We start from the raw sequence: 17108 nt of genomic DNA on the forward strand, positions 1-17108 counted from the left end.
AAACACAAAGAACATTGATCAGACCCCGACGACCAAGGTATGTTGCACTTGGATTCACCCTGTTTGTCTTTATGCTGATTACAGTAACTAGCCACTGCCAATTGCACTGTTTATTGCATTAACATAGGCCCACAAGGTACAATATTGGGGACTGCATACATGGACTGCATACATTGGAGCCACAACTGAAACCCATAAAGGAGAGTTGTCTCCGCGTACTCAAGGCCTCAGCTAGGTCGCGACATTTTTATTCAATATGTTAAAAAATGCCCGCGAGTAAAAAAAGGTCGCCATGGAAAATATCGATACTTCCTTTACTCGTAGGTTTAGTCGTAGTAGGTCGTAGTAGGTCGGCATGTTAGTCATAGGTAATCAAGGGTAGTCGAAGGGAGGTCGAAGGTGGTCGAAGGAGATCGTAGGAGGTCGTCTTCACTCTCCACTATTCGGTGTCCAAGTTAGTCGAAGCTGGTCTTCTACTGAGTCGAAGGAGGTCTCAACATGTCATTTTTTCAAACTCTTCTAAACTCGCCAATTAGGTCGCCCAAGTGGGTCAGCCCCTTTGGAAGCCAAACCACATCATATCATGTCAATGGGAAAACCTTGCCCAAGCATTGCTGGCGGAACACAGCGGGTCAGGCAGCATCTGTGGAGGGAATGGTTCGGTGATGGTTTGGGTCAGTACCCTTTTTCATACAAGGACTGGCAAGTGAAGGGTGGACTTCTCCAATATCCAATGCTTCCACCTCGCCTCCCGTCTTTCCCCCTGCCCTCCACACTCCAGTCCACACTCATTTCTCCCACCTCCTTCACCACTCGTCATCCTGCTCCTCTTCCCTTCTTCTGTATGTTCATCTCATCCCAGAATCCCATATTTCCCTTTTATCCCCCTCTTTTCCTCTCCCTATGTCCTCTTCCAGCCGTAGCCCTCCTTTACATATCACTTCTCTCCTTTCATTATCTGGCACCATTTTGTCTCCTTTTCACCTCTAGCCTTTGTCACTTACTTCACCCATCTGCCAATCACCCCATTCACTCATATGCACTCATCACCTACTTGCCCTAACCCCTCCTCCCTTGTCCAACTCTCTCCTCCCTACTGCTATCAGTCTGACAAAAGGTCCTGACCCAAAACATCATCTGTTTCCTTCCCCCACAGATGCTGCATGACCAGTTGAGTTCCTTTTCATATTTTTGTTCAAGATTCGAGCATCTTCAGTTTCCCGTAACTCCTAGAAAGCATTTCCACCGGCAAAACACATTGCAATGTTGGACACAATAGAATACGTTGACATGAGTACAGAAACTGCGAGGTTGTGTTGCAGTTATTTAAAACATTGGTGAGGCCACAGTTAGAGTATTGTGTTCAGTTCTGGGCACCGTGTTATAGGAAAGATGTTATCAAGCTGGAAAGGGTGCAGTGAAGATTTACGAGGATGTTGCCAGGACCCGAGGGTCTGAGCTACAGGGAGAGGTTAGGCAGGCTAGGACTTTATTCTTTGGACCACAGGAGGATGAGGGTTGATCTTATAGAGATGTACAAAATCACGAGAGGAATAGATCGAGTAGATGCACACAGTCACTTGCCCAGGGGTAGGGGAATTGAAAACCAGAGGACATAGGTTTAAGGAGAGGGTGGGGGGAGATTTAATAGGAACTTGAGGGGTAACTTTTTCACACAAAGTTTATGGAACGAGCGGTCAGAGGAGGTGGGTGAGGCAGGTACTATTGTAATTTAGACAGGTACATGGATAGGACAGGTTTAGATAAATATGGGCCTAGCGCAGACAGGGTGAGACTAGTGTAGATGGGACATGTTGGTCAGTGTGGGCAGGTTTAGCCGAACGGTCCGTTTATATGCTGTATGACAATGACTATGACATTATAAGCATGGGAGTTTTTATTTCACTCACAGCTCACCCACTGAGAAACAAAATATTGTTACCTACAAAAGCCCAAAATGTGAAAATATATCCAAAGATAAAAGCACCAGCTCATGATTAGAGACAAGAACCCGAGAAAAAGAAAGATGTAGGAGAGGATTCAAGTGAGGATGATTAAATGAAAGCAACCGTAAGACCAGCCAGGATCACAATGTACACAGAACTTGAAATGGAAGCTGACAGTTGCAAGAGGGAATTACCACCCGCAGAGACAAACTGAAGAAGATACAGGTTCTAGTTCTCTCAAAGAAACAGTGAAATTGTGCCCTGATAATGGAGCAAAGGACAAACGGTTCCATATATGTGGTGCTAAAACTACAGAGAGGCAAACCTTCACAGCAGGCATTAATTGAATGAGAACTGTACAAAATCACGAGAGGAATAGATCGGGTAGATGCACAGAGTCTCGTGCCCAGAGTAGGGGAATCGAGGACCAGAGGACATAGGTTCAAGGTGAAGGGGGAAAGATTTAATAGGAATCTGAGGGGTAACATTTTCACACAAAGGGTGGTGGGTGTATGGAACAAGCTGCCAGAGGAGGTAGTTGAGGCAACATTTAAGAAACAGTTAGACAGGTACATGGATAGGACAGGTTTGGATGGGTATGGACCAAGCACAGACAGGTGGGACAAGTGTAGCTGGGCCGGTGTGGGCAAGTTGGGCCGAAGGGCCTGTTTCCACACTGTATCACTCTATGACTCGATGAACTGGGAACATACTGGTCAAACGTAGTCAGTGGGGATTTCTGCAGAATGCAGCAATCTAGAGGGATTTTGTATAGATGATGAGTGTAGGCAAATGAATATAATTGTGCTAGTAAGTGGGTTGGGTCTCACCTCCCGCACCCTTTAAGACAATCTGGGTGTCCAGTGGTCGGCCGGGGGCACAGAGGCTGAGCGGTGGCTGCATAGGATGAGGATGCCACGTTCGTGGGTGGAGGTGTGGTAGGAGTGGGACTCTGGAGGATCTGTACATGCCTGGGGCTTGAGTGAATCGCACGTCCTTCCAAGAGGTCGAGCACGGATCAGTCACGGCCCACAGCGGCACGGAGTGGCAGAGCAGTGACCGAGGACATTGACTTCATCGTCTGGCCAGGCCGAACCAGCAACTCCAAACACAAAGCCACCGCCAGGCCAACAAGTCATCATGTCCAAGATAAACCTCGACAATTTTAACAACCTTATCCTTGAAGGGTTCAAAAATGCACCAGAAATATGATTACTGCCTCAGTGTAATCTACCATTCCCACACACTTGTAGTGACGTATGATTGTCCTGTGTAGGATAAGACTTTTACTGAACTGTACGCAAAAAATGAATGTTACTGTACCTCCCTACATGTGACAGTACATCACCATTGAACCATTGAAATGCCATAGAAACAAGTGATTGTAGAGGCCAGGTGAGTGTTTCAATCCTTAACCACAGCTTGAAATTGCTTTCTCAATGCAGAAGGTCAAGACTGTGGGCTGTTGCATTAGGGAGAAATATTAGTGCGTTGAGAAATCAGATGGCCAATGTAGAACGTATTGAGTGTGTGGCATGATTGTGTTAGGATTTTAGGCTATCAGTCAATTTGCTAGCATTTTTGTTTTCGGTTAATTAATAGAACTATAATCGGGAACAGTGATGGAGCGGCACGGTGGCGCAGCGGTAGAGTTGCTGCTTTACAGGGACAGAGACCCAGGTTCGATCCTGACTACGGGTACTTGTCTGTACGGAGTTTGCACGGAGCATGACCTGCGTGGGTTTTCTCCGGGATCTTCGGTTTCCTCCTACACTCCAAAGACGTACAGGTTTGTAGGTTAATTGGGTTGGCATAAAATCTTTAAAGAATTGTCCCTTGTGTGTGTGTGTGTGTAGGATAGTGTTAATGTGCAGGGATTACTGGTCGGCGCAGACTCAGTGGGCCGAAGGGCCGGTTTCCACGCTGTGTCTCGAAACTAAACTAAAAACTAGACTGTTTTAAACAGACCCGAAACGTCACCCAATCCCTTTCTCCAGAGATGCTGCATGTCCCGCTGAGTTACTCCAGAATTTTATGTCTATCTTCGGTGTAAATCAGCATCTGCAGATCCCTTCGACACTGTTTTCGCTCATATATGGCCTGGTCGCAGGGCCTCATGAAATTCTCGGTCCAGAACAGGTGATCTGCACACAGGAATTTACTGCTGATAATGTTTCTCCCAGCCATCCCAACCAAGGACTTTTTTCCTTGGAGTGCAGGAGGATGAGGAGTGATCTTATACAGGTGTATAAAATCATGAGAGGAATAGATCAGGTAGATGTACAGAGTCTCTTGCCCAGTATATGTGAATCTAGGACCAGAGAACATAGGTTTAAGGTGAGGGGAGGAAAAATTTAATAGGAATCTGAGGGGTAACTTTTTCACACAAAGGGTGGTGGGTGTATGGGACTAGCTGTCAAATGGTGATGATTCTGTGGAATTCATTGCCACAGACGTTGGTGGAGGTCAAGTCAATGGATATTTCTAAGGCAGAGATAGATAGATTCTTTATTAGTACGTGTGTCAGAGGTTATGGGGAGAAGGCAGGAGAATAGGGTTAGGAGGGAAAGGTAGATCAGTCATTGTGGAATAGTGGGGTAGACGATGGGCCGAATGGTGTAATTCTGCTCCTATCACTTATGAATGTATGAACATTTAAAAAACAATTAGACAGGTACATGGATAGGATAGGTTTGGAGGGATATGGGCAGATGGGCCTAATGTAGCAGGGACATGTTGGTGGGTGTGGGCAAGTTGGGCCGAGATGCCTGTTTCTGCACTGTATCACTCTATGACTCTATCAGTTCAGCTCAGAATGTGAACAGATCAGTCACATCCCCCAATAATCTCTGAACACCAATTTTCCAACCACATGCTCTCACTGGCAAAGCCAATTCCCCTCTCTGACTGCTAACTCCACAGGGGTCTGAATCTCCAAGCCCTTCTGTCCCATGATAGCCACCTCTTCCATTAACCACGGCCCAGCAAGAGTTCTCAGCGCACCCAGCCTGCTAAACGGTGAGAGGTCTCTCACTCAGTGATCGCCAAGCATATCTGGCTAAGTCTGGGACTCAGTGAGGAGCAGGAAATAGCGAAGGAACCGGAGAAATAACTTGTGATGAATTAATCATCATTCCCCAGACAGATAACGGCAGAGTAATTCATTTAATTGCCAAAAATTGTCTGAAAAGGCCCATATTAAAGTTGTAGTTGTACAGAGGAATGAATGAAAATACTACACGCAGAGCCTGAAATGTTTCTAGTGCACTCAATGGCAAACTACTTAGTGGCATTGCTTGGAAATGAGGACAAGTGATCCGCTTCAATTGTGACATTCCATGGCAAGCTAATGAAACGCTTTGCTGCCTTTGTGTAATTTGCTGTGACTGCTACAAGTTTGTTTCAACTGAAGCAGTGAATGTACAAGTTGCTGCAAGGACCTCAACATAATTCATAATCAGCTCAGCAATGAGTAAGGTTTTAAACATTTTGCATAAGATTGCTTCACTTCACACGGCACATATTTGAAGCCGGGGGCATTTTCAAATTAACTGGAAGTATTCCTCACCTTTAGACCTTTAGATTAGCTGAAAGATTTCTGGTTTTATTTTCATCAGTCCCTTTTGGTTCTATGATGTTTTCTTAAATAACCATGTAATATTTGCTTTTCATGATTCTGTAGATTATTAAATTAAGATTCATTGCTCCAAATCTGACCACATAACTCAATAACTCAGCAAACTACTGTCTACATCATAGAGTGATACATTGTGGAATCAGGCCCATCGGCCCAACGTGCCCACACCGGCCAACATGTCCCAGCTACACTAGTCCGACCTGCCCGTATTTGGTCCATAATCCTCCAAGCCTGTCTGTTTCTTAAATGTTGGGATAGTCCCAGCCTCAACTACCTCCTCTGTGTGAAATGTTACTGCTCAGATTCCTATTAAATCTTTTCCACTTCATCTTGAACCTATGTCCTCTGGTCCTCGATTCCCTAACTCTGGGCAAGAGACTCTGTGCGTCTACCCGATCTATTCCTCTCATGATTTTATACCTCTATAAGATCACCATCGATCGGACTTCACTGGCTTTACCTTGCACAAAAAGTTATTCCCTTGTCATGTATCTGTACATTGCGCATGGCTCGATTGTAATCATGTACTGTCTTTCCGCTGGCTGGTTAGCACGCAACAAAAACGTTTCACTGTATCTCGGGACACGTGACAACAAACTGAACTGAACTGAAATCTCAGAATCATCTTGCCCTTCGTTCTATCCCAATTTATGTTACATTGGAAGCATAGAGTTGAATTTTCCTCTTCATGGTTGCATTTGGATAGGTTTCTGCACAATCCTTTATTACACATGCATGTCTGAGCATCAATAATAATAATAATAATATATCTTTTATTGTCATTGCACGTCAGTGCAACGAGATTTAGTGTGCAGCTCCACTGATGTCCAAGAAAGGTAAATAAATACAATACATAAATAAGCAAGCTGAATTGATTGACGTGACCATCTGAGGGAGACTGTCCAAAGGGGGTGGGTGGGGGGCACTCATTAGGGCCGGTTCAGAGCCGCTATAGCTCTTGGGATGAAACTGTTCCTGAGTCTGGAGGTTCGGGCGTAGAAGGCCTTGTAACGTCTGCCGGAGGGAAGAAGTTGAAACAGACCGTGGCAGGGGTGTGATGAGTCCTTATGGATGCTGAGGGCCTTCCTGAGGCACCGCGTGTGGTAGATGCCCTCCAAGGCTGGTAGCTCTGTCCCGATGATCCTCTGCGCTCTGTTGACGACGCGCTGAAGAGCTGTCCTCTCCGCCTCCGTGCAGCTGAGATACCACACAGAGATGCCATACGTTAGTATGCTCTCTGTGGTGCAGCGGTAGAACGTTGTCAGCAGCTGTTGGGGCAGACCAGTCTTTTTTAATGTCCTCAGGAAGAACAGTCGTTGCTGTGCCTTCTTGACCAGCGTGGCGGTGTTTGTGGACCATGTGAGGTCTTCTGAAATGTGAGTGCCCAGAAACTTAAAGCTGGACACTCTCTCCACACTTTCCCCATAAATGGAGATTGGGTCGTATTCTCCAGAATGGGACCTCCTGAAGTCAATGATCAGCTCCTTGGTCTTGGAGGTGTTTAGTGCCAAGTTGTTATTGGCGCACCAGTCCGCCAGGTTCTGCACCTCCGCTCTGTATTTTGTTTCATCACCGTTGGTGATCAGCCCAATCACTGTTGTGTCGTCTGCAAACTTCACGATGGTGTTGGTGTCGAATGCAGGGACACAGTCGTGAGTGAAGAGGGAGTAGAGCATGGGGCTTAGTACACAACCCTGTGGTGTGCCGGTGCTCAGGGTGATGGTGGAGGACAGGTGCGGGCCCAGTCTCACTGCCTGCGGTCGCTCCGTGAGAAAGTTCAGGATCCAAGCGCATATCGGTGAGCTGAGGCCTAGCTGGTGGAGTTTGGTGGTGAGCTTGGTGGGAATGACCGTATTGAATGCAGAGCTATAGTCAATGAAGAGCATCCTCACATACGTGCCCTGTCTGTCCAGGTGAGTCAGGACAGTGTGAAAGGCCAGAGAGATGGCATCCTCTGTCGATCTATTTGCCCTGTATGCAAATTGATGGGAGTCCAGTGAGGCAGGGATGCTGGATTTAATATGGGAGAGGACCAGCCTTTCGAAGCACTTCATGGGGATTGGAGTCAGGGCAACCGGCCGGTAGTCGTTGAGGTTGGTGATTTTGGACTTTTTCGGCACCGGCACTATGGTGGCTGTTTTCAGGCACTTGGGGACCGTTGCCAGAGATAGAGAGAGATTGAAGATTCTCGTGAATACCTCCGCCAGCTGTCCAGCACAGTCCTTTAATACTCTTCCCTGTACACCATCCGGGCCTGCAGCCTTGCGTGGATTGATCCTACGGAGAGCGCACTGTACCTCCTGAGTGCTCAGTGTTAAGGCCTGTCCCTCCGCTATGGCCGGGGTTATTTCACACCTGGTGGTGTTGCCAGTATCGAACCGGGCAAAGAAGGTGTTTAGTTCAGCAGACTCAGCAGGTGTTTAGCAGACAGGAATTCCAGCACCCAAATGCAATTAACATTTTTCACCAGCAATTCTATAATGATATTCAAAGACTAAAGATACCATAAAGGAGAAGAACAGTTCACAGAGAGAACATTGACCACAACAAACCTATTTGATTCCAATTCATCCTTCGATAGTTTACTTCATTGTCACGTGTACCGAGGTACAGTGAAAAGCTTCTTGTTGCGTGCTATCCAGTCAGTGTAAGGATTATACATGATTGCAATCGACTGTCTGCAGTACAGATACAGGATAAGTGGAATAAGTGCAAGATAAAGACCAGTGAAGTCTGATTAAAGATAGTCCGAAAATAGATCATCGAACATAGAACAGTACAACCCAGGAGCAGGCCCTTCAGCCCACAATGTCTACACTGAATATGTTGGCAAGATAAATTAATCTTCTCTACCTACATGAGATCCATATCCCTCCATTCTCTGCAAATCCGTGTGCCTGTCTAATAGCCTTTTAAACACCACAACCATATCAGCCTCCACCACAGCCCCTGGCAGTTGGTTCCAGACACCCAACACCCTCTGTATAAATACACTCGCTCCACACATCTACACACATGGGCATCACGGTGGCACAGAGGTAAAGTTGCTGCCTTGCAGCACCAGGAACTCGTGTTCAATCCTGACCATGGATGCTGTCTGTACATAGTTCATATGTTCTCCCCGTGACCTGCGTGGGATTTCTCCGGGTGCTCCGGTATCCTCCCATACTCCAAAGACGTACAGGTTAGCTTGGTAAAAATAGTAAATTGTCCCCAGTGTGTGTAGGATAGTGTTAATATGTGCGGGGATCGCTGGTCGCTGGCGACTCGGTGGGCCGATGGACCTATTTCTATGCTGTATCTCTAAATTAAATTAAACTAAACTAAACTAAATCTCCTTTAAATGTTATTCCTCTCGCCTTAAAGCTATGTCTTTGACTCTAGTCTTTGAATAATTCATCAATTAATTATTCTTACAATCCCAGACATCCTGTGAAATCCTTTAATTTCCAGGGAATAAATGCATAATATTTGCTGCCTGGATGGTGTAGCTACTAATACTAACATGATTATTGAATCACATGAAACAACCTGAAGCAATCCGCATCCACACTCGTTTAGTTCAGAGATACAGCGCGGAAACAGGCCCTTCGGCCCACCATGTCCGCACCGACCAGCGATCCCCGCACATTAACACTATCCTACACACACTTGGGACAATTTACACTTATACCAAGCCAATTAACCTACAAATGTGTACGTCTTTGGAGTGTGGGAGAACACCACAGGCGTACAGATTTTGGAGAAAACCCACGCAGGTCACGGGGAAAATGTACAAACTTTGTACAGACAGTCCCCGTAGTCGGGATCTAACCCACGTCTCTGGTCCTGCAAGCGCTGTAAGGCAGCAACTCTACCTCTGCGCCACCGTGCTGCCCTTGGGGACTGGCTGGCAGCCAGCATAGACTAACGACCGTGTCACATTCCAAACTCACACACTGTGCCATAATAATCCATCCCCCTCACACCCACCATCCCATGTGTCCACGGACATGGTTTGCTGCTGAGCCAGAGAGGAGTCGATCAGTCAGACAAGGTACCGGGTCTGCTACACTGCCACATCTTTTGGAGACAAATGAGTGAGGCGGATGAAACTGCAACTCAGAGCAAACTCTACCACCGTGCCCTGGGGAAATACCGTGAAGGTGTGTGTCTTTCAGAAGATTTGTCGGAGACAAACATCCACTCTGTCAGGTTTGGTGACAAACTGAGGGTGAAATACAACATTGACTTGCTGGAGACACGAGGAACTACAGGTGCTAGTATAGAATAAAACACAAAGTGCTGGAGTAACTCAGTGGGACCGGCAGCATCTCTGGATAGAAGGAATGGGTGACGTTTCAGGTCGAAACCCTTCTTCAAACTGAGAGTCAGGGGAGAGGGTTTCTAGTGTCATGAAAAGGTGCGGAACAAATCAGAGCCGGCATCGATGGCCAAGGAGCCCACAATGGTCCTACTCTAGGGTGGGACTATCGAAACTTCACCCATTCCTTTTATCCGGAGATGCTGCTGAGTTACTCCAGCATTTTGTGTCCATTTTCAGTGTAGACCAACATCTGCAGTTCCTTCCTACACATGCTTCATAGCCGAATGCACTGGCAATGGAATAATGAAATTCTTACTTGCAGCAGCAGAACAGGCCTGCAAACACAGTGCTCGTAGATAACATATAATCAGCAAAAATCTATAAATTAATTACCCCAATACACGCAACAAAAAAACAAAGTCCTTAGTCAGGCAAGACATGGATAGGTGATGATTTAGATCAGGATCCTTCTTCAGACTGAGTGAGTAGGAGGGAGAAAGTTAGAAAAGAGATGGGGGGGGGACAAAGTCTGGCAAGTGATAGGTGGATACAGGTGAGGGGAGGAGGTTGATTGGCAGATGAGTGGGCAAAGACTAGAGATGAAAAGGAGGCAAAAGGGTTTAAATAAGGAGAGAAGATGAGTAAAATGTTAATTCATATGAAGGGATATTGGTGGGAGGGAAGTGGGGGGAGAGGATAGTCTTTGATTATGATAGACACAAAAAGCTGGAGTAACTCAGCGGGACAGGCAGCATCTCTGGAGAGAAGGAATGGGTGACGTTTCGGGTCGAGACTCTTCCTCAGACTTTGATTATGTTGGCTGCTTTCCGAATGCAGGGTTAAGTTCAGATGGAGTCAATGGTGGGAAGTCTTGTACGCGTGGTGGGCTGGGCTACATCTACAATGGTGGGGAGTCTGGTCTGTGTGATGGACTGGGTTACATCTACAACTGCAATTTCTTGTGGTCTTGGGTCAAGCCGTTCCCAAACCAAGCTATGATGCAACTTGACAATATGTTTAAGGAAGAATTACAGATGCTGGAAAAATCGATGGTAGACAAAAATGCTGGAGAAACTCAGCGGGTGAGGCAGCATCTATGGAGCGAAGGAATAGGTGACGTTTCGGGTGGAGACCCTTCTTCAAACTGAAGAAGGGTCTCCACCCGAAACGTCACCTATTCCTTCGCTCCACAGATGCTGCCTCAACCCACATTATCACTCATTCCTTCTCTCCAGAGATGCTGCCTGCCCCGCTGAGTTACTCCAGAATTTTGTGTCTATCTTATCTGCATTAATGTTTGATTTTCTGAACTGTGCTAGTTGCTAGATAGTCAGTAGAGGCAAGAACTTTAGTCTACAGCTGTGGTTTATTTCATTTGATGTCCTGTGATTTTGTTTCATCTAATACTTAGCGAGGATGGAGATGAAGGTCCAATGGTTAGCTCAGATATACACTCCCGCAACACTGCCATCTGCTGTGTCACCTGAGCTTTCAGTTGCACCTGTGTGTGTGTGTGTACAGAACCAGGGTGTGCAGAGAACAATGCCTGTCACCATCCAAGCTTTGTAAAATGATGGTCCCATCACTAACTTCTCCTCCAGTACTCAGGGAACCTATAGGTTAAACCTTGGCCTTTATATTTGTGTACCGACAGAAGCACCAGAGTGGCAAGTGAACTAATGGAGCCATAGAGACATGCAACATGACAGTAATGGTGTCAGGGGCCATGGGGCGAAGGCAGGAGAATGGGGTTGAGAGGGAAAGATAGATCAGCCATGATTGAATGGTGGAGTAGACTTGATGGACTGAATGGCCTAATTCTGCTCCTAGAACTTATGATCATGGAAGTAGGCCCTTTGACCCAACTCGCCCAAGCCGACCAAATTGCCTCATCTACGCTAGTCTCCTTTGCTGGTAGTTGGCCCAGATTCCTCTAATCTTTTCCTATCCATGCGCCTGTCCACGTGTGTTTTAAATGTTGTTATAATACCTGCTTTAACTACATCCTCTGGCAGGTCATTGCATACACCCACCACAAAATTGCCCCTTATTAAACCTTGCTCAACTTAAACCTTAGTTTAGTTTAGTTTAGTTTAGAGATACAGCATGGAAACATGCCTGTTGGCCCTCTGAGTCCGTGCCGACCAACGATCTCTGCACACCAACACTATCCTATATATGAGGAACAATTTACAATTTTACCAAAGCCATTTAGCCTACAAAATTATACGTGTTTGTGGTGTGGGGGTAAACCGGAGCACCCGGAGAAAACCCACGTGGTCACGGGGAGAACGTACAAACTCCGCACAGACAGCAGTCATAGTCAGGATTGAACACAGGTCCCTGGCGCTATAAGGCAGCAACTCAACCGCTGCACCATCATGCCACCTCTCTGCTATTTGATTCCTCTACCCTGGGCATTAGACTGCTCGTTCACCCTGTAACCACATGCTGGAATCGCAAGCTGCCGGGTTTGGCATTGAAGCCACCGCTGCCTGGAGCAGCGGATTACGATGGTGCTGCCACCTCAAGCTGTCCCCTGCTCGTCCTCCCCTCTCACTTCCCTTGCCTGACGATTGTCTCATAAGGCAGCTGATGTTCTTATCCAATTCCATCTGTTCCGTGTTCAGTTGATGTTGTTTGAGTGTGAAACAAGTGTGATTGAGCAGTGTAATTAAAAAAAACACAGGATAATTAAGGCAATATTGTCTACAGGAAGCAGTGTTTGCCAAAGCCGCTGGCATGTGTTTGTAAACATGTGATGCAGAGTAGGCTACATCAAATTACTTGAATATAATTCATCGCATGCCTCTAATTCATCGTGTCCCTGACCAAGCAGAGGGGATTTGTCAAACGTGCTTCTGCTAAGTACTCCATGAATGGGGGAACTGCAGAAATCTTGCCGATCTCTGTGATTTTTTTTCAGGTTGTCAATTTGCTTGAAGCTTCAATCCTTTGTGTCAAGTAACATCTAATTATTGAGGAATACTTGTTTACAGGGATAAAAGCAAAATCTCTCTACTTTGGTAGAGAACCTCAAGAAACACCAGCCTGTCACGATCCTAAATCCCCCCCCCCCCTATCATCTCCAAGCTTTAGGGTTAGGTTCAGCTTTATTATGTTCACATGTCCCGAGGTACAGTGAAAAGCTGTGTTTGGCCTGCTAGCCAAACAGATCAGATAATGCCATGAATAAAGGCAATCGTCAAACACAAGCGCAACAGAGAGAGCAAAGGGGAAGATACAGAGTGGCATAGTGACAGAATGACAGACGATACAGTTTTATGCTAGCATTTAGGCTAGACAAAAGTGCTGGAGAAACTCAGCGGGTGCAGCAGCATCTAAGGAGCAAAGGAAATAGGCAACGTTTCGGGCCGAAACCCAAAGGAAATAGGCAACGTTTCGGGCCGAAATCCAAAGGAAATAGGCAACGTTTCGGGCCGAAACCCGAAGGGTTTTGGGCCGAAACGTTGCCTATTTCCTTCACTCTATAGATGCTGCTGCACCCGCTGAGTTTCTCCAGCACTTTTGTCTACCTTCGATTTTCCAGCATCCGCAGTTCCTTCTTGAACACTTTATGCTAGCATTTAGTTTGAGAGGACTTGAATACAAAAACAGGGATGTAATGCTGAGGCGTTTTAAGGCGCTGGTCAGACCGCATTTGGAATACGGTGAGCAATTTGTGGCCGCATATCTGTGGAAGGATGTGATGGCATTGGAGAGGGTTAGACCAAGGTTTACCAGAATGATCCCAATGAGTGGCTTAACGTATGATGAGCGTTTGATGACATTGAACCTGGAGTTTAGTTGGATGAGGGGGACCTGATTGAAGTTTACCGAATATTGAAAGGCCCGGATGGAGTGGAAATGGTGAGGATGTTTCCACTAATAGGAGTGGCTAGAACTAGAGGTCATAGCCTCAGAATTGAAGGACATTCCTTTTGGAAGGGGATGAGGAGAAATTTCTTGAGTCAGAGGGAGGTGAATCTGTGGAATTAATTGCCATGGAAGGCTGTGGAGGCCAACTCAATTGATATTTTGAAGCAGAGATAGATAGATAGGAAAAGACTACAAAAAGTAGTAAACACTGCCCAGTCAATCATCGGCTCTGACCTCCCTACCATCGAGGGGATCTATCGCAGTCGCTGCCTCAAAAAGGCTGGCAGCATCATCAAGGACCCACACCATCCTGCCCACACACTCATCTCCCCGCTACCTTCAGGTAGAAGGTACAGGAGCCTGAAGACTGCAACAACCAGGTTCAGGAATAGCTACTTCCCCACAGCCATCAGGCTATTAAACTTGGCTCGGCAGAACTCTGAACATTAATACCCCATTATCTGTTTAGTTGCACTTTATCAGTTTATTTATTCATGTGTGTATATATTTATATAATGGTACATGGACACACTGATCTGTTCTGTAGTCATGCCTACTGTGTTCTGTTGTGCTGAAGCAAAGCAAGAATTTCATTGTCCTATACAGGGACACATGACAATAAACTCTCTTGAATCTTGAATATTGAATCAGTACGGGTGTCAGAGGTTATGGGGAGAAGTCAGGAGAATGAGGTTAAGAGGGAAAGATAGATCATCCAAGATTGAATGGCAGAGTAGACTTGATGGGCCGAATGGCCTAATTCTGCTCCTATCACTTATGTACCAATGAGTGCAGAATAGGTTTCAGCATTGTGGCGCATCTATTCCATGGACACCACCATTTCACCACCTCCAGATTTCAAACACTGCTAAAAGCCAGTGAGAATGGAGGGAAAGCCTTTACCATATAATATAATATAACCATATAACAATTACAGCACGGAAACAGGCCATCTTGGCCCTTCTAGTCCGTGCCGAACACTTATTCTCCCCTAGTCCCATCTACCTGCACTCAGACTATAACCCTCCATTCCTTTCCCGTCCATATACCTATCCAATTTATTTTTAAATTATAAAATCGAACCTGCCTCCACCACCTCCACTGGAAGCTCATTCCACACAGCTACCACTCTCTGAGTAAAGAAGTTCCCCCTCATGTTACCCCTAAACTTCTGCCCCTTAATTCTCAAGTCAGATTCCTCTTGTTTGAATCTTCCCTACTCTCAGTGGGAAAAGCTTATCCACGTCAACTCTGTCTATCCCTCTCATCATTTTAAAGACCTCTTACAATACAATAGAATACAACACAATACAATACAATTTATTGTCATTTGAACCTCAGTGAGGCTCAAACGAAATTCTGTTTCCACAGCCATACAAACAAAGACAATTTCCTAGACATACACACAATTTAATTCACACAAACATCCATCACAGTGGACCCAGGCAAAGTCCTTTCTCTCCCCTGTTCTCCATGTCTCTCCCGATGTCCAAGCCCCAGGCGGGCGATGCTAAGTCCCACGGCCATTTTAGGCCGTGCCGGGCGATTTACGGCCCCGCTCCCGGTCTAAATGTCACAAAGTTGGAGCCCCCGGCGGGCGCTGGAATGTCCCACGGCCATGAAGCCGCGCCGGGCGATGCACGACCCCGCTCCAGGTCGCTCCAACCCCGCAACACGGGCTGGAGAAGTCGCGTTGCGGGAGCTCCGGGAAGCGGTCTCTCTCTCCCCCTGGACCCACGAGCTCCCGATGTCCCAGTCCACCGGACCTGCGGCTGCGTTGCTGGAGCCTCCGAGCCCCAGGAGTCGAGTCGCAGCAGCGAGTCACCACCGCTCCCCACGCTCCGAGGCCGGCCAGCCCCACGATGGTGAGTAGTCCGCAGCTCCGCAGTCTCCCGAGCCCCCGGGTCGTTCAGGTTGGAGGCCGCTCCACGGTGCTAGGCCCCAACGACATGGAGACCCGACAGGGAAAAGGTCGGGTCTCCTGGACAGGGAAGAGATTTTAAACGGTTTCCCCCTCCCCCCCCCCCCGCCCCCCACATATACACATTTAAAACTAGTATTAAAAAACACCAACACTACATTTAACTAGACAAAAAAACTCTTTGAATGGGACACATGTAAAATGTGTGGTGCCGCAGCATACACAGTGCCTTGGGTTTCGTGCCAATAGACACCAGCAGCTCCTTGTTTAAAACATACCTACTCTGCACATTCATCATGCCTTTCCTGAGACTGAAGTATTCCTAAACCAGCAACCCATGACCGCAGGCTATTGAAAATAGCTCTACAGCCACTGAATTGTAGCCGCTGCTGTAATGCAGGAAGCACGGCAGTCAATCTGCACTCGGTAATTGACAACAAACAAATAATTACAATTCTTTAGCCACATTGATTGAGGGAAAAATATTAGCAAGTACATGTGTTGGAAAGAACTGCAGATGCTGGTTTAAATCGATAGACACAAAAAGCTGGAGCAACTCAGCATGACAGGCAGCATCCCTGGAGAGAAGGAATGGGTGACGTTTCCCATGGGAAAGATATGATGAATGTGCATGTAATAAAAAGTATGATGAATATGATGAATGAAGAAGAGTCTCGACCCAAAATGTCGACTATTCCTTCTCTCCATAGATGCTGCCTCACCCGCTGAGTTACTCCAACATTTTTTATCTGCCTTCGATTCTTCCAGCATCTGCAGTTCTTTCTTAAACAATTTCTTTCCGCTGACTGGTTAGCACGCTTTTCACTGTACCTCGGTACATATGACAATAAACTAAACTGAACTAAATGATCACCCAAAGGACAGTGCAGAACTTCCCCAATAAATCATTCCAGCACAGGAGACCATTGTTATAGGGCTCACCCAGGACAACGTGGTCTTTCCAATGATTCCGACCCAAAACGTCACCTATCTACATCCTTCAGAGGTGCTGCCTGACCTGCTGAGTTACTCCATCACTTTGTGTTCTTCCCAGTATATTGTTTACGAGGTAGCTACTTAGCCAAGTCAACTACTTACAAACCCCAGGACCAGTCCTCTGACACAATGCCCCAAGCCTCCCCCCCCCCCCCCCCCTCACCCATGAACCCTTCTTCACCAAACCACCATCTGCATGAACACCCAGCTCCTGACTTCCACACTGATGGCACGGTGGCGCAGCGATAGAGTTGCTGCCTTACAGTGCCAGAGACTTGGGTTTGATCCTGACTACGGGTGCTGTCTGCATGGAGTTTGTACGTTGTCCCCGTGACCTGCGTGGGTTTCCTCCGAGATCTTCGGTTTCCTCCTGGTGTGGGGGGGGGGGGGGGCAAGGGCCTGTTTCCATGCTGTATCTCTAAC

The 17108-nt window shown here is 46.8% G+C and overlaps 1 protein-coding gene and 1 long non-coding RNA gene across 3 annotated transcripts in view; one reads left to right on the plus strand and one right to left on the minus strand.

Annotated features, from left to right (window-relative positions):
* Positions 1-17108, minus strand: part of ntrk3 (neurotrophic receptor tyrosine kinase 3) — a 999514-nt gene that overhangs the window by 588424 nt on the left and 393982 nt on the right. The window lies entirely within an intron of this gene.
* LOC116991606 lies at positions 8447-10392 on the plus strand. The gene is made up of 3 exons (XR_004416837.1): positions 8447-8565; positions 9729-9732; positions 10382-10392. It is a non-coding gene; the product is annotated as an uncharacterized LOC116991606 (long non-coding RNA).

This window comes from Amblyraja radiata, chromosome 34 (genome assembly GCF_010909765.2).
Source record: "Amblyraja radiata isolate CabotCenter1 chromosome 34, sAmbRad1.1.pri, whole genome shotgun sequence".
Lineage (NCBI taxonomy): Eukaryota > Metazoa > Chordata > Chondrichthyes > Rajiformes > Rajidae > Amblyraja > Amblyraja radiata.